This window comes from Monodelphis domestica, chromosome 1 (assembly GCF_027887165.1).
Source record: "Monodelphis domestica isolate mMonDom1 chromosome 1, mMonDom1.pri, whole genome shotgun sequence".
Classification (NCBI taxonomy): Eukaryota; Metazoa; Chordata; class Mammalia; order Didelphimorphia; family Didelphidae; genus Monodelphis; species Monodelphis domestica.
Window position 1 is genome coordinate 160337080 of NC_077227.1, and position 21936 is coordinate 160359015.

The following is a 21936-nucleotide window of genomic DNA, read 5'->3' on the forward strand; positions in this document are numbered from 1 at the left end:
TTGTGAAGAGTGTAATGAGCAAAACCAAAAGAACTTTGTATACAGCAACAGAATTATAGCTTGAAGAATAACTTGTGTATATTCACCTCCAGAGAAAGAACCATTAAATAGAAATAAGCAAGGCAGTTTTGTATGTACAGATATCTTTTTGTCAAATGATATCTTCTTTAATGCAGGGAGGGAGTTATTGGAAATTTTAATATAACAATCAAACAAATTAAAAAACAAAGTTATAATTGGTCACTGCAAAAATAAAATAGAATAAAGATCATTTAATGCAATTCCTCATTTTGTACATTAGGATCTGACACCCAGGGAAAGGAAATGACTTCCAAAGTTACATGGCAATTAATGGCAGAATTAAAGTTTGAACTTAGGTCCCTTGATTCTTAAGTTTTGTGCTGTTTTCACCACACTGGACTTAAAATGAGATAGGCATTTAAAATTGATCTGATGGGAAAACAGGGAGCCTTTAAATTTGTTTTTAAATAGAGGATATGACTGACTGATATAAAATTATTTTTACATTTGTATGGAAAATCATGAGAGGCAGAAGTGCATATATGAATAAAAGGTCAGCCTTAAAAACAGATCGCACATACTGGCTATGTCTACAAGTCCACTGACTGTGGGCCACAGGGAAATCACATAAGCTCTTAGGTACCACCCTAACACTTTTAGTGAAGAGAAACTGATGATCTGAATTGGTAGAGGGAGTTTCTATACCTAGAATTCTTCAAACCAATAAAATCACAAGCATATCTCAAACAGAGACACAGACACAGAGATGGACAGGCAGACAAATAGACAAATAGATGATAGATAGATAGATATAGATAGATATTGTAATAGATGGGTATATGAATGAATGGTTGGACATAAAAATAGAGAAGAATGGATGAATATATAGATGGATAGGTAGATGGATGGAAGGATAAATGGATGGATAGATGACAATAGAGAAAGAGATAGATGGATGGCTCTATAGAGGAATAGAAATATAAATAAATGGATAGATGGTCAGAGAATGGAAGAAAGGAAGATACAAAGAAGGAAAGAGAAAAAGGAAGGAAGAAAATACTACTTGCTTTGTCAGGGTGTCTGTCAAAAGAATCAGACTAAGGACAGCAAGGATGAGTGCCCAAATGTTGGCTGTATCACTGTTATATCTTCTCATCTAGCAAACCTTAGAATACAGTACAAGGAGGAAGAGAGGGGGCAGGGGTTTGAAATGAAGAAAGATTTATAGACTAAAATGCCAGCACATACACATAAACATATATATATATGTATATGTATATACTTTTACACACATATATATGCATATATACTGTAGACACATTAAATATATGTGTATGTATTTAATGTTTCATTACAAAAGAATCATAAGATTTAGCACTAGAAAGAGATTTTAGAGTGTATCGAGTCTGGCTCCCTCATTTTGCAGATAAAAAACTGTGGCCTAGAGATATTAAATTTTTTTTCTGGGCTCATTTAGCTAGTAAGTGTCTGAGGCAGGCTTTGAACCCAGGTTTTTATAATTCCAATTCTAGCATTCTATACATCTGCTATGCTACCTTATAATTACATCTTTGTGCAAGCATATCTAATTAGACACTAATTTCAGCAACTAGATTATGAACTCATTGAAGTCAAGGCCCATGTCTAATAATTGTTCTTATTGTCTCTTATGCCTATCACCAGTTCAACACAATAGATAGTAAATACTAGCTTAATTGATTACTTAGTTGTAGTAGAAAGAGTACTTGTTTGGAGTCAGGGTTTATTTACATTTGAACCTTGGTTCTGCTATTGCTTACATTTGTTGCAGTTCACTTCCAGTTTCTTTCTATAAAAAGAAAACATTGAACTAGACTCTCTTTTTAAATTCAATTTTAAATTTAAATTTATTTATTTATTTAGAATATTTTTCCATGGTTTGGGTTATGCAGACTCTCTCTAACGGTCCTTTCACCTCTTGATCCTGTAATACAGGCTCCATGGTTAGAGACCCAACTAAGCGACACCCAAGAGTTTAAGGCTTCAACACTGCAGTAAACAGCTTCTTCCAAACTTTCCAAAGTTGGGGGTGATTACATAAGTCCCTTTCAGACTTCTCCCTAGTCCACAAAGGACAATGAAGATATTGTTTTTTTAGAATGAGGGGCCTTGAGAGATGGGGGTAGGGAGAGAGGAAGCTATTCACATGAGAGATAAGATGGCCAGAGACACTGAGGTCATCCCCCTCTTGCCTTTATGGAAGTTTCTTGTTTGCCACATTAAATATAGTAAATAGTCTAACAGGCACCACCAAGAGGGGTGGGGAAAGAAAAAAGTTCAGTGCACTTTGGGGACTCGGAAATGTAAAGACAATGGCTACATTGTCTTGTGTGAGGGGACAGAATTCCTAATGGGCATAAGATGAAGTCCACAGTCTTGTTCTGTTTGGGGGATGGGGGTCCCTCTTTAGGGAGTGAATGTCAGTGGATGCGTGCTTCAGCTGGTGGGCTTCTCACAGGGGGCTCCATGTGGGCTAAGTTCCATTGGGTTGTTGGATTTGGAAAGCATTGGATCCCTGTGATTAAAGTACAAATCCATCCATCATCCATCCATTCATTCAATATTACTTCCTTTTTCATGCTATCTGATCTAGTCAGACCGGTTTCCTGGCTGTTTTACCCACGTGACACTGCATCTCTTGGTTCTATACAGAAGTTGGCATGCATGACCTCCGAATTTCACCTCTAAGAAGACTCACTTTCATTACTTCCAAGCAGAGTCCAAGTACTACCTTTTACACAAAGACTTAGATCTCTAACCACCCCTTGCCCATGCTTTCTCTTGAAATTATGTTGTACCACTTGGCATATTTTTTTCTTTTTAAAACCTTTACTTTCTCTTTTAGTAACAACCCTAAAACAGAAGGGCAAGGGCTAGGCAAATGGGATTAAATGACTAGTCCAGGATCGCACAGCCAGGAAGCAGCTAAGGCCAATTTTGAATCCAGGTTCTTCCAGCTGCTGGTCTGGTACTTGGTCCAATTTGCCACTTAGCTGCTCTGGCATATACTTTCTTTCTTACTTATCTGTGTACTTCTTGTACCCCTCATTTGGAGGTAAGTTCAATGAGAGAACTATTCCATTTTTTCCCTTTGTAGTCCTAGTACCTTGCCAAGAAAACCCCAAATGGGGTCACAAAGAGTCAGATGAGACTGAAATGACTGAGCAACAACAAAAAATCTCTAGTGACTTGCATAGTACCTTAGATGTATGCAATATGTCTCCTTATTAAACAATTATTTAATTCATTTGAATCAAAATAAACAAGGGCCTGTGGCACTATCTACAAGGCAGGGAGTAGGTGCTATGTGGGGTAGTAAGAAGAGATATATAAGATATTTTTTATTAGAATCCTATATTAGATTTCTATTTTTCTCCCCTGAAAAAGCTTAGTTCTAACAGGAGAGACAAGGGAAGGAAGACGGGAATAATTATTATATAATACTTGCCTTGTGCTGGGCATTCATTATGCTAAGTGCTTTACAAATATCTTATTTGATTTCCACATTAACCTGGTGAAGTAGATGCTATTTCCTTCCTCATTTTACATTTGAGGAAATTGAGGCTTCCTGATTCCAGGTCCAGTATTCTATCCACAGCACCGCCAATTGGTTTCTAACAAGATCAGACAAGACTAACTCCTATGGGAACTCAGGAATTAGTAGGGATGCTAATTAATACAAGCTGGAAAGGCTCTTTGAAGAAGATAAGACTTGTACTGGAGATGAAGGTTTGGTTTGGTATCAAGGCTTCCTTTGAGCCCCTGAGAAATCCACAGAGGATGTGTTCAGAAACTATAATGCCCTGGGAAGCAGGGCCCTCAACACAGCCTAGTCCCATCTGGGAGCTTGGCCCAGAGCCAAAGAGACATGGATGGATGTGGGTGTGGGTGTGTGTATGTGTGATATTGGACCATGTACAAAATGTGGACCAGACCCACAGACTCTCCTTTGCTGGCTTGTGAAATTCCCCTGAGAACAACTGAGGAGATGGAGATTCAGTTCCTATTCCAGATGGAGACATTTGAAAAGACATCAACATGGCCTGAAATCTTTTTCTTCTTTTAAAAAAAAATGTCATCGGCAACATTACCTTCTGTCATAGAATCAATACTATGTATTGGTTCCAAGACAGAAGGGTGGGTAAAGCTAGGTAGTTGGTGTTAAATGACACAGGTAGGAAGTGTCTGAGGCCATATTTGAACCCAGGACCTTCCATTTCTAGATTTGGTTCTCTATACACTGGGCCACTTAGTTGCTGCTGCCATTTTTTTTTAAGAAGAAAAAGAAAACTCTAATCTAGGAAGGTTATGTAGGGCTCTTCTTTTTCAGTCTCCATTTCTGGTGCCACCTTCTACCAATAAGGTGCTGTTCTTGCCTCCAATGACAACTTAACTCTCAATTGTTTGGGCCAAACCTCACCAGGTAGTCGTCCTTGGCTCTGGTTCTGTCTTCATTTGTAAAAAGAGGGTATTAACCCTTGTATTGCCTACATTATTAGGTTGTTCTGACAAAAACACTTTATAAACCATAAAGCACTATAGAAAATGTGAATTATTATTATCATCAAAGTTTATCCATTAGGTGTATCATTTCTGTTGGGAGCTGCTCTCATTGAAATGTTAGAGCATCTGGTAAACCAAATTCTTTCATCAAATAGGTTCAAGTACAGTTATATTGGGTTAAGAGTAGGGGTTTGAGGGAGGGAATCCCTTGGCCATGCTTGGCCATGCTTGTAATTTTCTCTCTTTTTCTTCTGGAAGTGAACCTAGCATAGACTTTATGTTCCTCCAAGATCCATCCTTCCTTCCTTCCTTCCTTCCTTCCTTCCTTCCTTCCTTCCTTCCTTCCTTCCTTCCTTCCTTCCTTCCTTCCTTCCTTCCTTCCTTCCTTCCTTCCTTCCTTCCTTCCTTCCTTCTTTCCTTCCTTCCTTCCTTCTTTCCTTCCTTCCTTCCTTCCTCCCTCCCTCCCTCCCTCCCTTCCTTTCTTCCTTCCTTCCTTCCTTCCTTCCTTCCTTCCGTCCTTCCTTCCGTCCTTCCTTCCTTCCTTCCTTCCTTCCTTCCTTCCTTCCTTCCTTCTTTCCTTCCTTCCTTCTTTCCTCCCTTCCTTCCTTCCTCCCTTCCTTCTTTCCTTCTCTCCCTCTCTCCTTCCTTCCTTCGAGGGAGGGAACCTAGGATGTTGATAATAATTGTTATTCAGTTATTTCAATCTGTCTAACTCTTTGTGAGTCCATTTAGGGTTTTCTTGGCCACTGGAGTAGTTCTTCATTTCCTTCTTCAACTTATTTTACAAATAAAGAAACTGAGGCAAATAGGGATAAGTGATTTGCCAATGGTGACACAGTGTCTGAGGTTATATTTGAATTCAGGACGTTGAGTCTATCCACTGTGCCATCTAGCTGCCTTATGTATATGATATCATTGATGTGATATGATAGATTTAAAGGCATCTACATCTATGTATCCTCTGTGAGTCTTAAAATTAAATTAAATTATAAGTTAAAGCCTATAAATCATACAGAGACAATCCACCAAGTGGCCTTCCCACAGATCTTAACCTGGGGTCTCTGATTTAGATGGGGAAATTATACATTTTAGGGACCACTGAATTTGGATAGGGGAAAATTATACCTTTATTTCAACATAATTGGTTCCTTTGTAAATGTATGTATTTTATATAAGACATTTGAAAACATTATTCTGAGTAGGGGTCATGAGACTTCCCCAAACTGCCAATGGGATCCATGATGCAAGAGATTAAGAGCCCTTATTCTTTATTTTTTTTGATCCCATAGAGTATGTGAGATGTTTATTAATGATGCCTCACACTTACTATGTGACACACCCACCATGGTTTACAGCCCTACATCTTATTGATGGTATAGCCTTCCTTGTTGGTAATATGCTACAGGCTTTTCCTAAGATCATTGCTCATATTATCATATGTTTAGACCACAGCAACATAGAGCTGGAGCTGGAAGGGACCCCAGGGCCATTTAATGCCTTCATATTACAGATGAAGAACTGAGACCCAGGGTGGCCAAAAAACTTGCCCAAGGTCAGGTAAAGTAGTTAGTGCCCATCATGTCTCTGTTCATTGCCTTTTGTGTAACCCCAAACTCTTTACTGTTCAGAGACTATGATAGTCTATGGCTTGGATCCATACAAACATCACCAAAAGAATATTCATCTTGAAAACATGGGCTTTTGTTTCAAGGAAAAATTGGGGGTCATTGGCAGCCTTGCACAATTTCCCCCAATGCATTTCAGTCCACTGCCTTCCTACCATTTGATTCTGGGCCCAACTCCCTGTGTATTCTCTCTATCTAAGATACATGTAGATACTGATGGACAAGCTCTATGGGCTAGCCATCCAGATACAATATTATTGTATCTTGTATATAGTTAAGTAGTTAATAAATGTTTGCTGAATGAATGGTCCTTGCCCACATGGAGATATATGTTGATCATAATAATGATTGACATATAGTTCTATTTAGTTTACAAAGGGCTTCACAAGTTGGGCCTCATTTGATTCTCCTAAAACCCTGTGAGGGAGATAATGCAAGTATTATTATCCATGTTTTACAGGTAGAAAAAACCAAGACTGAGAAAAGTAGAATGAATTGTCTGAGGTCATGCATCAAGAAAGGGAACTTATTTTCTTAGACTCCAAATCCAGTGCTCTTTACAAAAGACATTAAGGCAGGATGTGAGGACAGATATATGTGCATCATATGGGAGGTGGCGGTCTCCTACCCTTTGACTGCATTGTTCTGAATAATCCAGCACAAATCCTGTCTGGGAATTGCCACAATTCAAGGAAAATGCCAATTGTGTTTTCTCTTCTTTCAGAGACTTTTTTCCTTCCATATGGGTCAAGGCCTTCAAATGAGGCTGTTTCCTACAGTGGGGCAGCCTTGAGAGTGTCTGCCTCCTCCCTGGACATGAGATAGGGGTATCCCTGAAAAGAGGGAAAGGGGAAGAGAATGGAGGAGGGAAGAGAGAAAGAGGAAAGGGACTGAGAATAGAGAGGATCTAGGGGAAAAGGCAGTAGTGGGGCAAGAAGGCAAAGAGAAAGGTAGAAAGAGGGAGATGGAGGGAAAAAGATAATTAGAAAAGAATAATAAAAAAGAGATAAGAAAGAGGAGAAAAAGAGAGAGGAGGAGATAGAGAGAAAAAGAGGGAAGAGAGAAAGGTAGAAACGAGGAGAAGACAAAGGGGGTTGGCCTTCTCCTTAATCTAGTAAAATATGACTGCCTAAGAGTTCTTTAGTGATCGCAGCTGCTTCCCAGGACCCAGCCATTCACAAACAGACAGAAGTCACCAGCTGATTTCAGAAGTCAGGCTGCTTTCAGGCTTGTGGCCAAGGCCTCTTTGGCTTCACTTGATTGCCCTCAGAATAAGGACAGCAGAGCCAGCCCAGGATTGCTCAGCTAGTCAGCAGGCTTGGATTTTAGGACTGAAAGGCTGAGCCTTGGGGTTCCCTTATGATACACCCCCAGCCCCTCTCCCAAGTCTTTTTTTTTTTAACTTCACAAACCATTTAATTAAATGACTACCATGTATAAGAAAGATAACATACCAAGTCTCAGTTCTTTGGGAAAAGCTTCCATCTTTTTATGGACTTTGTTGCTTTGTGGAATTGTTTGTTCCCCACCCCACAAATGCCTTCCAGGAGGTTCAAAAGAAGTAGGTGAAGGGGCATTTGTGTGGATCAGTGGATAGAGAGTCAAACCTGGAGTTGGGAGGATCTGGGTTCAAATCTGGCCTCAGATACTTCCTAAGTGTATGCCTTTGGGCAAATCATTTGACTCCAGTTGCTTAACCCATACCACTCTTCTGCCCTTAGAACCAATATTTAGTATTGATTCCAAGATGGGAGGTAAGGGTTTAAAAAGAAGCAAGTTATGTAACTAACTCCCTTTTACTTTCTAGTGGGGAAACTGAGGAACAGAGATGGGAAGTGTACCAAAGAAGAGCAAGTGATCCAAGAGACATAGCAGAGGAAGGACCAGGTAGCTCTGTATGCCACCCACCATTCTCAGCCCAATGCTGTACTTTTGAGGGCTATTTTTCAAGATGAGTCACTAAGGCAGGTGAAGCGAAGCCCTAGAGCAATACTAGTAGCTATAACACCACAGCATGGGCTTATCATAATGGACAGTCTTTCTCACTTCTTGACCCCCCCCCCCCAGATGCCCTTCATTTTTACTGTGCTAAGAGAACAAAAAGCTGCTCAATTTTTGATAATTGTTTGATGATGGTGGCACCTAGAGGCTAAAGTGTGTGTGTGTGTGTGTGTGTGAGAGAGAGAGAGAGACAGAGACAGAGACAGAGAGAGACAGGGAGACAGAGAGAGACACAGAGAGAGAGACAGAGAGAGGAGAGAAGAGAGAGACAGAGAGAGACAGAGAGACAGAGAAAGGAGAGAAGAGAGAGACAGAGAGAGAGACAGAGATATGGAATGCAAGATTTGGGACAAGGAGTGAGAAAGGCAAATGGAAAAGGAAAAGGATAAAAAAATCACAGCGTGCCAAGAGGGATAGGAAAAAGCACTGAATCTTGCATCAGGACATAGGTTCAAAACCTAGCTCTTTTCCTTATTATCTGTCACCTTTGGAAAGTTATTTTTTATCTCTGGGCCTTTTCTTATCCAAGAAAGAGGGAGTTTGACTTAATGATCCCTCAGATTCTTTCCAAATCTAAATCTGTGTTCCTAAAGTTCAAGACCCAAAGAGATAAAGGAGTCTATGTCAAAGGGTTTATTTCAGGATTTTATATGATTCCTTTTCCCTCTCTTTTTTTTTTTTGCATGGAGCTTTGGGATGGGCAGGGGGCCTTCTCAGTAGCAGATATTTTGTAAAGTAAATGGAATCCAACTCTTTATACCACATACAGATATACTACCCTAGAGCTGTGGCTTGGGGGAAGGGAAGCCTGTTCCCCTGGCCCTAATGGGCCCTTTATCCCTTCTGGACTGGGCTCATACTGTAGCCCCATTGTGTCCAAAACTGTGTCTCTCACAACTTCTTACTGATGGGCCTGTTTTCTAAGATGGGCCTGAGGCTGGAGGTTCCGGCTCCAATGTATTATGCATCAGCCTCTTGGACAAAGCTTCTGTGTGTGGTGGGGATAGGGGGGCCCTGCTCTTCACAGTGTCCATGTTCATGAGGCAGGAGGGGAGCCTGGAGAGGATGGGGTGGGACGAGCTGTGCACCAGACTTTAGGGCCTTTACAACTGAGCCCAGCAATAGGGAAGGAGGCTAACTGGCAGGATTCCTGGTGCAAGGGGTATTGAGTGTGTTGAGAGGCAATGTGGTGTTCTATAAAGAGTGTTGGATTGGAAATCTCACTGTGTGACCCTGGCAGTTCCTTTCACTTCTCTCTTTCTCTTTTTTTAAACCCTGATTTTCTGTCTTAGGATCAATACTAAGTATTGGTTCCAAGGCAAAAGAGTGGTACAGGCTAGACAATGGGGATTTAAGTGACTTGCCGAGGATCACACAGCTAGGAAGTATCTGAGATCAGATTTGAATCCATGTCCTCTAATCTCTAGACTCAATCCACTGAGCCACCTAGCTGTTCCTTCTGCCTTCTGTTCTCTAGGTTTATTTTTTTGTCTTCAAAATGAAGGGTTTGGACTAGATGATCTCTCATAAAAATGTGCTTGGACATACATGCTTAATAACCGACTCTGAAAAAAAATGTATTTGGTACACACTTTAAAGTTTAATTTGCATGACTAATTCTTTCTTTTTGCATGATTAACTTTTCCTTCCTCTCTGCCTGTCCCTTATCTTCTATCTTGGAATAAATACTAAATATAGGTTCCCAGGGAGAGGAGCAATAAGGGCTAGACAATTGTGGTTTAGAGACTTGTCCAGTGTCACACTGCTAGAAAGTGTCTGAGGTCACATTTGAATCTAGGATCTCCCATCTCCAGGCCTGGCTCTTAGTTGACTGAACCACCTAGTTGCCCCTGTCCATTACTTTCTTAAGTCTAGCTAATCAACAAAACAATTAGAGCCTTGATTTGTAGCTTTTACTAATTTCTGAAATATCAATGCTCCCACTGAAAATTTAACAGTCCTCTCTCTTCTCTCTAACTGGTCCTCTCCTCCCTTCCCAATTAAGTACCTTTCAGCTTAAAATCTACAATTCTATGACTTTTCAATCTCACTAATAAAAGAATATAATGGTCAGTTCTTGGCACTTTGTGACTGACTGAATACACCAACGTTTGCTAGACAAATAAAGTCTACCTCTCTCCCCAATACATGTTCAGTTACTCCATCTTTGACCATTCAATCAGCTGTTATGACCTTGAACAAGTTACTTCTCTAAGTCTCAGGTTCCTTATTTGTAAAATGAGAGGGTTGCATTAGATGATCTATAAAGTTCCTTACAGAGCTGAAATTCAACAATTTTATTGATTCCCCTTCTCTTGTCCCATCTCTTCCATTTGGCCTTCCCTGACAACTCTAATCCACAGTGATCTCCCCAAGAGGTTTCTTAATGCTGACAACACTCTGTACCATTTATTTCAGCACTTAATCACACATACTGACTTGTATCATTGGTCAAAATTCTATGTGGCCTGTCTCCACAGCTAGGCTGCAAGCTCCTTAAAAGCACCAACTATATCTTTTCCTTTTTTTTTTTTGGCACACACTACTGCACTTGTCAGGGGGCTGAGCACGTTAAGCAATTAAGTAAATAATTGTTGAATCAATGAATGAATGATCAGTCTGCCTTGTTGGAAAACAAAGAAATTAGTCTCAGCTTACTTGGGTTTTGAGTCTTCCTGCTTAAATTGATGATAATATTTTGCCTCAAATCTCTTACAGAGCTCTCTGAGATTTTTTTTTTAAACCCTTACCTTCCCTCTTGGAATCAATACCGTTTATTGGTTCCAAGACAGAAGAGTGGTAAGGGCTGGGCAATGGAGGTTAAGTGACTTGCCCAGGGTCACACAACTGGGAAGTGTCTGAGGCCAGATTTGAACCTAGGACCTCCCGTCTCTAGGCCTGGCTCTCAAACCACTGAGCTACCCAGCTGCCCCCTCTCTCAGATTTTAATGAAATTCAAAAATGATTCAATCATCAAACATTTATTAAATTTCTATTTTGTTCAAGGCACTGGAGATGTGGAGAAAATAATGAAGCTGTTCTTGCCTTCAAGTAGTTTATTTTTTGCTATTGTATATAACATATATACTTTACATTTTAACACTTCAAAAAGATACAATTTCATTGTAGGCAGAATCATCAAGATTTGGCAACTGATCAAATATGGAGGATGAGGGAGAGAGGAGAGTCTAGGCTGACTTTTCAGGTTAGGGCATCTCAGAAGTGACTAGTGTTGTTTGTCCTTTAGTTTGAAGAAGATATATTATGGCATCATCAGCCTCACTCTCTTAATGCCATAAACAGAGACAGAAGAAGTGTGAGGGAGGGATGAGTTTAGCAGGAGAAAAGTTGTATTTGGACATCTTGAAGTGAGTATAGGACATGCAGCTGGAGAGGTCCAACAGATAGTTGGTAACCTAGAATTGGAATTCAGGAGAGTGGTGATGACTGAATATAGATCTGGAAGTCATCTGTGTAGAGAGAATAATTTAATCACTGGAATCCAAAGAGTTCAAGAAGGGAGATATGTGTGAAGTTAAAAAGAAGAGAACCTCGGACAGAGTCTTGAGGAGACAATCATGCATTAGTACAAATGTTAAATAAATACATGTTGAGATCCACTCTCCCAATTAGTGACTCCTTATCCTGGACCACAATTTCTTGAGAAATTCCTTATTATCTTAGCTATCTTTTATACATTGTCTTTCCCTCATTTGAATGTAATATCCTTGATGGTAAGGACTATCTTATTTGCTTGCATTTTTTTCTATCTCCAGTGATTAGCATGGGGCCTGGCACAAGTTAAGTTCTTTTAACAAATTTCTCTCTCTGTCTCTCTCTGTCTCAGTCATTATTATAAGACAATCCTCATATAAAACCAACCCCCCCAAATAAAACCATAAATAAACTAATTTCAAAGATAGCATGTTTGGATCTGCATTGAGTCCAACAATTCTTTCTCTGGACGTGGATGGCATTCTTAAGTCCCTCAGAATTGTCCCAGATCATTGTATTGCTTAGAGTAGTTAAGCAAAGACAACTTTTTAAAAAGCAAAAAGTAAGCAGACTTTTCCCATATTCAGAGGAAAAAGGCTTCAGGCTTCTGTTGGGGAGTCAAAGAGGAGACAAGAAATTCAAACCTACTGCCTTGGGATTTATAATCTTGAAGGAAAATAAGGTTAGGAGAAGGTTAAATCATGCACATAGGAAATGCAGATTTTCTGAAACCAGGACCAGGTTTCCTAAAACTGTCCATCCTGACTATCACTATGATGCTTATAGTTTCATTTAAAAGATGACTGATAACTCACATGAAACAATTAGAGAGAAATACAAGGGGAAATTGCTAGGTTGTAAGGTACAGATTTTAAGTACTGTGGGATTCTAGTGCCTCAGGAAATGAGTGTGGAGTGTTCTCTTCTGTAGATGCTTCTGACAGATTCAGGCTTAGAGCACTTGGCTTTGAGAGGCTACAGACCCAGTTCTCATTTGTGCTTCAGCTTAGCTTAGATCATAATTAATGGTCCTGATAATTTCCTTGGTCCACGTATATAGAGATTTCTTCATTTAGGCCGTTAAAAAAATAGTGAAGTTTATTTGTTATGTTTTATAACCAGTAGAATCTTCAGCAGTGTCTTCATTATATTACCCTTTTGAGTACATCCATTACACACAAAACTTCATTTAAAAGTAAAACACACTTCCAAGCTATGTGACCCTGGGCTAGTCACTTAACCCCCATGGCCTCGCCTTTACCACTCTCCTGCCTTGGAACCAATACACAATATTGATTCCAAGATAGAAGGTGAGGGTTTAAAAAAAAGTGAAACATTCTAGCTAAGAAAAGGGCTTCAATAAAGTCAAAATGCAGATGAAAATATATGATTTTTCACTTATTTATTTGGGCTTATATTTTAGGATTTGGGTTTTATAAGATCACTCACTTTTAAAAAAGGAACAATATAGAAATATGTTTTGCATAATAATACATGCATAATCCAAATTCCCCACCAGAACAGGAAGGGGGAAGGGAAGGGAGAGAGGGAGATAAGTTAGATCATGTAACTTAGGAAAACTTGTGTGGAAATTTGTCATAACTTGTAATTGGGAAAAAAATAAAACAGTGAAGTAAGAACCAGAAGAAAATTGTACACAATAACAGCAATATTGTGGAGTGATTAAATGTGATAGACTTAGCTACTCTCAGCAATATGGGACAATTCTGAGGGACTTATGACAGAATGCTTTCTACCTCCAGAGAAAGAACTGTTGGAATCAGGATGCAGATGAAAGCCTCTGGTTTTTTCTTGTTTATTCAGGTATATGTTTTAGGGTTCTGGTTTTATAAGCTTATTCACTTAAAAAATAAATACTATGGAAACATGTTTTGCATGATAATACATGTATAACCCAGGCTGAATTGTTTGCCAGCTCTGGGAAGGGGGAGGGAAGAAGGGAGGGAGACAATTTGGATCATATAACTTCAGAAAATGTTATTACATGCAATTGGTAATAAATAAATAATTTTTAAAGTAAGTTTTTTTAATTTAAAAAGTTTTTTTTTTAAGGGATCCAATCAGAGAAAAGAAAAGAGCTGAGAGGGAAATTGACTCCCTAGATTTAATGTCATTGGATTCTAATGAATCTTATTTTTCTTTTGACCTTCCTCTTTGGGAACATTATTTTATTCCTTCTCTTTCTTCTCTTCCCTGATCTTCATATTCCTGCCTCTCTTTCCCTTACCTCTCTTCTTCATCTTCCTGCTTATTCTCTGAATTTTCCTCTCTTCTGCTTTTTCCTCTTCCTTATTTCCCTCCTTCTTTTCCTCCCTCCTTTTTTCTTTTCCTCTCTTCTTTTTCCTCTATTTCATTGTCCTACATCTCCTTTTTGGTTTTTCTATTTCTTCTTATCTCTTTCTTGCCCTTCACTTCATCTCCTCCTGAAACCATTTTAATCCCAGCCATTGTGAAGGAGAATTTGATATGGTGGGGCTCAGAGGTGAGAGGGGAGAGTGTCACCATCAAAGGTCTGAACCCCAGCTCTGTTTACTGATTGAGACTAAACTAGTCTGAGCTGCTGTTTGAACCAGAATTCCCTGGGAAATTGGCAGCAGCCACAGGGGTAAGCTGAAACCCAAGGGCAAGTTCAATAGCTTGGTGCCCTGTATTAGAAGGTGGGGAGTTTGGGGGGTGGAAAATGCTGCATTAGTCACACTACCTTCTCTGCTTACTTGCTAATTGATTGATTAGTAGATAGCTCTTCACTGTTGTTACTTGGCACCATTTCAAGGTTAAAGATTCTAACTAAATTTCCTCTGGATTATTGGTCTCTATATCACCAGATTGAAATGGATGGTCTTTTCTGTTGGTTTAAACAAGTGATTGTGAAGCTATATCTTCTTCTCTTGCAATCCCAAGGGAAATGACTTCTTTTATAATGTCTGGACTGTCGTTCTCTTTGTGGGCTTTCCAGGGGCCGTAGTGATGCTCCGGAGGTTCCCAATTCTTAAACAGTGCATTCTTGGATGTACCGTCATAGCTGCCCTGTCTCCTTTCTGGAATCTCCATTTTAGAATTACTCTTTCTACTCCTTTCATAGTTCTATAAATTACTCAGAAGCAAAACCTAGATAGACTAAACATTTTCTTCTGCCTAGTATGTTCTTTTGAGCACTGGCACAAATGCTCAAATGAACAGATAAAGGCAGCTGAAAATGAAGTATAGGGCTTTATCAGAGAGCATCAAATGAACAAAATGGGGGAAAATCCCAGGGCAGCTTGTATAAGATTTAGAAGGTTAGTATCACCTCCTCCTGAATCCCCATTTATGTATTTCCTAGAGAGATGTTCATCAGGGCTTTGAGCTTTGTTTCTGGCTTTGAGTCCTTGACTCATCTATCAAAGGAAGAAAGGTCAGAGAAGAATGGGAAGTGTGTGAAGGAAGGAAGCAGATATAGTAGATGATGGGAGATGGTCAGGGCACTATGCTAGATCCTGAGGATATTGATACCAAGAAATGAAATAATTTCTTCTCTCAAGGGGCATATTACATTGATCTGGAAATACAATAGATAGAAATATATGCAGAAGAACTCTATTCAGAATAATTGCAAAATCATTAAATACAAAGTTGTTTGGGAGGGAGGACACTAGCATTTGGGGAGGAATCTGAAAAGGCTTTGTGTAAAAGATGGTGCTTGAGCTACATCATAAAAGATGGAAGTGTGTCAAGGAAGTTTAGAGGAATAGTTGTCTACCCTCACTAATAAACTTTATAAAATATATATCTGGGTAGAAATATTATTTCATTTCTTACAGAAGGCATCCTATAAGGTAGAGTAGTTAAGTTGCTCAATGGTTAGAGAGCCTGGCCAGAGATGGAAGGTCCTGAATTCAAATGTGGTCTCAGGTACTTTCTGACTGTGTGACCCTGGGCAAGTCACTTAACCCAAATGCCTAGCCCTTACTGCTATTCTGCCTTGGAACTAATATTTAGTATTGATTCTAAAATGTAAAATAAGGATAAAAAAAAAGGAATCTTCTGAGATGGAAAGTGCTTCCAGAACTGTGGAATAGTCAGTGCAAAGGCACCAGAATGTGCAATGAAATGTCTTATCTGAGGATTAGGGAGAAGGCTGGTTGGCTAGAATGTGGGAAGGGGAGTAATATATAATGAGGCTAGAAAGATAGGTTGAGGCCAGGTTGTGAAAGGCCTTAAAAAGCAAATAGAAGATTTGTATTTTGCCCTAGTGGCAGTAATGAGTCATTGGAGTTTATTGAGTTAGGGAATGTCATGCGCAGGGCTCAGAGCAATCATTTTGACATCATTATGGAGAATGAATTGGAGAGATTTGAGACCAGGAGACAAATTAGTTTACTCTAGCCATTGCCATAGCAAATTAGCAAAGGGTGATGAAGACCAAAGCCAAGGTGATGAGTATGTGAATAGAGAGAAGGGTTCAAATGTGAGAGGGAATGTGGGATGTGTATGGGAAATGGCAAGATTTGACAACTGATAGGCTATGTGGAATCATAATGGATAACAAGATTATGAATGTAGGGGGCTGGAAGAATGGTAATACTTTTTTGGGTAATATAATCTATTTTATTTTCAGTTCCACCTTCTGTCTTTCCCTTCAAACCTCTCCCCACCCACTGAGAAGGCAAGACCTATGATGCCCTTTATACATATGAAGTCATGTAAGACATATTTCCACCTTAGCTATAATTTTTAAAAACTCACAAGGGAAATTAGAGAAAGGAAACAAAAGTGTGTTTCAGTCTATACTCTGAGAGAACACTGGTTTTCTAACTAGAGGTGGATAACGTTTTACATGATGAATCTTTTGTAGTTGTATATTGGCCACAAATATCAATCACAGTTATTTTTACATTATTGCATTAAGGTGCAGATTGTTCTCCTAGTTTTGTTCACTGCACTTTGAATCAGTTCATATGTCTTCTTAGTTTTTTTCCCAAAACCATTCCTATCATCATTTCCTATACCACAACAGTATTCCATCATAGTCACATACCATCACTTGTTCAGCCAATAATCATAGTGCCTTGGAGAGAGACAGGGAAGTTTAGGAAGGGATGGGGTCTTTTTCTTGGTGGGGCTCGAGGGAGAGTCAATGTGTTCTGCTTTGGCTCTATTGCGTATAAGAGATCTTTAGGTCAAACAGCCATTTAGAAATGTCCCATAGGAATTTGATGGTGTGCCACAGCAGCTCAGGGGAGTAACTAGGACTGGATATATAGACCCTTGAGTTATATGTATAGAAATAATAATTAAACCCATAGGAACTGATGAAGTACCTGAGAGAGATGGGAATGAAAAGGGAGCAAAATCATTAAAATTCAGAGAAGAGAGGGTATCCTAGGAGAAGAGAGTGTTTAACAGTATCAAATGCAGCAGGGTCAAGAACAATGAGGGCTGAAAAATAAGACCATCACATTTGGCAATTGAGATCATTGGCTATTTTTATTTTTTTAAAAACTTTATCTTCTGTCTGAGAATCAATACTGGGTATTGGTTCCAAGACAGAGGAGCAATAAGGACTAGGCAATAGGGTTTAAGTGACTTGCCCAGAGTCATATGGCTAGGAAGTATCTGAGGCTAGATTTGAATCGAGGACCTCCCATCTCCAGACCTGACTCTCTAATCACTAAGACACTTAGCTGCCCCCTAGGATATAGTCTTTCATTTTTTATATTACTTGATAACATTCAAAGTACTTTACCTTTTATTATATCACTTGATATTCCCAGAAATCCTGTGAAACAAGCAAGCTAGAATTTATGAACTCCATTCAACAATTTTACAGGCTAAGAGCTGGAAGGAAAGTTAGAGATAATCTAATCCAACCTCCTCATTTTATAGATAAGGCTCATTTTGAGAGCTGAAAGTGAAATGCTTAAACACCAGTAGTAACGTTATACAGTAGCAGAGTGGGATTCGAATCCAGGTGGTTTGACTCCAAAGTCACTATTTTCCCAACTATTCTATAAGACAACAACTATTGCTTCACCTCTCTTTCTCTGTCTCTGTGTATGTCTAAATGCATCTCTATCTCTCTCTTTTCAGGTCTGTGGTTGCCATCTCATTTCTATTGTATCATCTTCAAGAACTGTTTGGGGCCAGTGAGAAGTTAAAGGATTTGTTTATGATTGATAACACAATACAGAAGCTGGCTTTGAACTCCAAGTTATTCCTAGCCTTGAGTGCACCCCCCCCCCCCATCATTCCGTCATTCCACTATACCACCTTAGCTGACACTTATGTGTCATTTTAAATTTTGCCTAGAACTTTAGATATCTTAATTCATTTGAACCTCAAAATAACTCCTTGAAGTAGGTACTATAGGTATTTTGTCATCTCTGTCTTATAGATGAGGAGACTGAGGTCCGGAAAGATTATGTGATTAGTCCAAAGTGCCCAGACAATCAGAGCCAGAGCCAAGACTTAGAACTCAGGGTTCTTGATTCCTGGTCCCAGCTTAGTTCCATTTGGTTATCATGAACATAGGAAATATGATGTGCATATAATATCATAATAGTAGCTAATTTTATATGACTTATCTACAAAATATATCAGAATTAAGTCAGCTGGGGTGAAGAAAAAATTTGTTGGGAGCCATTGTTAATATTATATTGCTTATTACAGCCTATATAAATTTCTGGAAAGTTATTACTTCCTGACAGGAGCCCAGATGTTTTCCTTGATTCTTTAATGTTCTGTGTTACTGCTCTGTTTGGGCTCATGAGATCATCGCTCAATATTCAAAATTATTTTACTACTATAAACATTTCCAGCATGTCTGGAGACCTCATTGCCTTGGGGATGGTGAGGGTGGGGAGCAGGGAGGTCTTATATAAGAAGTCACTTAAAAAAAATAAAGATGATGGGAAGATAAAATGGTAGGCCCATGTGAAAAGGGGGGAAAATGGGTCACTGGATCAGAGCTGGCAGAGAGAGGCGATTTCTCAGACAGTTCTTACACTCAGTGAATGACGTTAAGAACGAGATGTAGTCAGAGCTGGAATGGAATGGAACCCAACTTCTGGATTGAATAGACAACCATTGACTCACATATTTTCCAGGAGAGAATGTGTGTGTATGTGGGGGCAGGCTATGATGTGTAGGTATATGTGTGAATGTAAGTCATACATGACTAGGCATATATAATAGTATTATTATGCATGTCGAATGGTCCTGAGTAGCCACTGGAAAGAATAGTTAGGAGATTTGGGTCCTAATCCTACTTTTTTCTGCTCACTAGCTATGTGATTTTGAGAAAATCATGTCTTTGGAACTGATTGTAAATTGGAAGAAGCAGGGCTTTGGACTAATTTATGAGTCCTCTGTTTCTGGTAGACATTGGTATTTACTCTCAATGCCTACTCTATGGGAGATGTTGTGGGGTACACAAGAGACAGAAGTCAGAGACAGTGCCAACCTTCTTAGGAGAGAACAGTAGAGTAACAATAGTCAGCATGGGATTAATGGCTGACTTGTGTGGTATATATATGACCTCCCTTGAGGGGTCAGATGTGCTGGCAACAAAGCCTCTACACCAGATTAAAATGTAGTTCTTATCTGATTTTTAGGGTTAATGTTTTAATTATAAATAATATGTCATATTACATAATTATACAACAAACAATATAGCTTTGAATCTCAATTTCCTTTTCTGTAATATAAGAAATTTTTAACCTTTTTTGTGTCATAGCCTCCTTTGGGAGTCTACTAAAACCTACGAACCCCTTGGTATAACATTTTTAAGTACATAAAATTAAATACACAGGATTATAGAAGAAATCAATTATATAGAAGAAATCAATTATATTGAAATATCATTACAAAAAAATAAATATGATTACCAGTATAATAAAAATTAAAAAGAAAAGTTCACAAACCTCTGGACTGTATGATCTATATGGTCCTTACCAATTCTAGATCTGTGTGGGCCTTACCTTTAAAATGAAGTTGTTGGGGGCAGCTGGGTAACTCAGTGGTTTGAAAGCCAGGTCTAGAGACTGGAGATCATAGGTTCAAATCTAGACTCAGACACTTCCCAGCTGTGTGACCCTGGGCAAGTCACTTAACCCCCACTGCCTAGCCCTTATCCCTCTTCTGCCTTGGAACCAATACATCATATTGATTCTAAGGAAGAAGGTAAGGGTTTAAGAATAAAATTAAATGAAGTTGTTATTTGGATGCCTGAAGTGCTTTCCAGCTTTAATATTCCACAATATCTGACTTATCTCGAAGATCTTCAAAATGCTTTATGCATTATCTTTTCCTCTGAGCCTCATAACAACCCTATGATGTAGGTTATTAACCTTAAAGGTATTCACTCATTGTGGCAAGACTGAGCTCAGGTCTTCCTGAGTCCCAAGCTTCTATACTGCCTCAGTAATCATATAACTTTAGCAAAGTCCTTTTGTATACCCTAAAATGTGTAATTCTAGGTCTCACACAAAGTAGGAATGCAATAAATATGAAATGGAGAAATCTTAAAAAAATAAACTTTCCCATTCATAAACTTTAGCATACGTTACAACTTATGTCTAATAGCAGGTTGCCATCTACTAGGATTGAGGCCAAGGAAATAGCTAACAGTCTATGTTCTATGTGAAACAAATAGACCAAAAAAAAAAGTGTTATTTGGAGGTTGGAATACAACCTGGATTCCATGATCTCACCTCACCTGTTTGCCCTAATGTGTTCAACAGTTTACATTCCATGGAAGACAGGGTGGTTTAGCCTCTTATGGGACACTAGTCCTATTTGAGTCAGTATTGGATGTTAGCTTATTGTCAGATGAGAACAACAATAATAATAGCTCATGTTTCTTTAGAACTTTAAGTCTTACTAAGTGATTTCTTTACAGCAATCCATTGATGTAGATATGTCCATTTTCTTTTTTCTTTTTTTAAATCCTTGCCTTTCCTCTTAGAATCAATACTGTGTATTGGTTCCAAGGCAGAAGAGCTGTAAAGGCTAGGAAATGGGGGTTAAGTGACTTGCCCAGAGTCATACAGCTGGGAAAGGTCTGATGTCAAATTTGAACCCAGGACCTCCCATCTCTAGGCCTGGCTCTTAATCCACTGAGCCACCTAGCTGCCTCTCCCCCCCCCCCTCCGCCCCCGGTCCATTTCCATATAAGGAGATAAAGAATCTGAAATAAGAAATGACTTGTCCAAGATGATTCATGGCTAATATGTTTGAAGCCGACCTCCAATTCAAGTTTTCTAGTTTCCTTTCCACTACAAAAATCTACCTCCTCTGGGTGTTTTATCACAGGTAACAAGGAAATTGATATTTGAGAGTCATCAGGTGATAGCTATGAGATGAGCTGGGCCAGTGGACTTGACTTTGGTTACTGGAAAAATTCCAGTTTTTGTCATTAAAGGGATGGTTACTGAGCACTGAATAAAGGAAGGAGTAGTTCACAATAGGTCATGCCAGACTAATGGCATTTCCTTTTTCCTTTTTTTTTAAACATAGTTTAAAAGGTATTCAATGGCTACAAATTACTTAGATTTAACAAAGCATTTGACAAAATTTATCATTTGTGCTTATGGAAAAGACCAAAATTTGGGTGAGACCAGAGTACAATTAGCCAATTGAATGGCCAGCCTTAAAAAATTAATAATTAATACTTCAATATTAACTTTGACAGAGGTTTTCAGTTTAGTATCCCCAAGCACAGAAAGCTGTTGCACTATGATTTGGATGATGGTATTGATGGTACACACATCGAATCTGTAGATAACACAAAGATGAAAGAAGTGCTTGTACACAAAGGGCACAGGAGTTAAAAAGATCTGGGGAGGGAGAAAGCAAACATTTTAAAGTACCATGTACCTGGTGCTGGGCTAAACATTTTGCAAATATTATCTCATTTGTTTCTCACAATAACCTTGGGAAATAGGTGCTATTATTATCCCATTTTATAGTTGAGGAGTCTGAGGCAGAGAGAGGCTAAGTGACTTGTTCAAGGTCACATGGCTAGTTAGAATCTGAGAACATATTTGAATTCAAGCCTGTTTGACTCCAGGCCCTGTGCTATATCCACCATGCCAAGTAACTGCCTCTTGACAGGCAAAACTAAAATCCTAGGTGAAAAAACAAATCAACATCAGATGTACAAAATGGGGAAGGTAAGGCTAAATTGAAGTTCTCTTTGGGGTTTTAGTAGATCAAAGTTCAATAGACATCAGCAGTGTGAAATAACACTCATG

The 21936-nt window shown here is 39.0% G+C and overlaps 1 protein-coding gene across 4 annotated transcripts in view; it reads left to right on the forward strand.

The window, feature by feature from the left end:
• Nucleotides 1-21936, forward strand: part of CORO2B (coronin 2B) — a 272236-nt gene that overhangs the window by 76652 nt on the left and 173648 nt on the right. Inside the window, exon 2 of one of the 4 annotated variants that reach the window (XM_056808810.1) lies at nt 7996-8075. The exons of the other annotated variants lie outside the window; for them this stretch is intronic. The gene's annotated coding sequence lies outside the window, so the exon portion shown is untranslated. The remainder of the gene's footprint in view (nt 1-7995; nt 8076-21936) is intronic. 4 annotated transcript variants of the gene reach the window in all.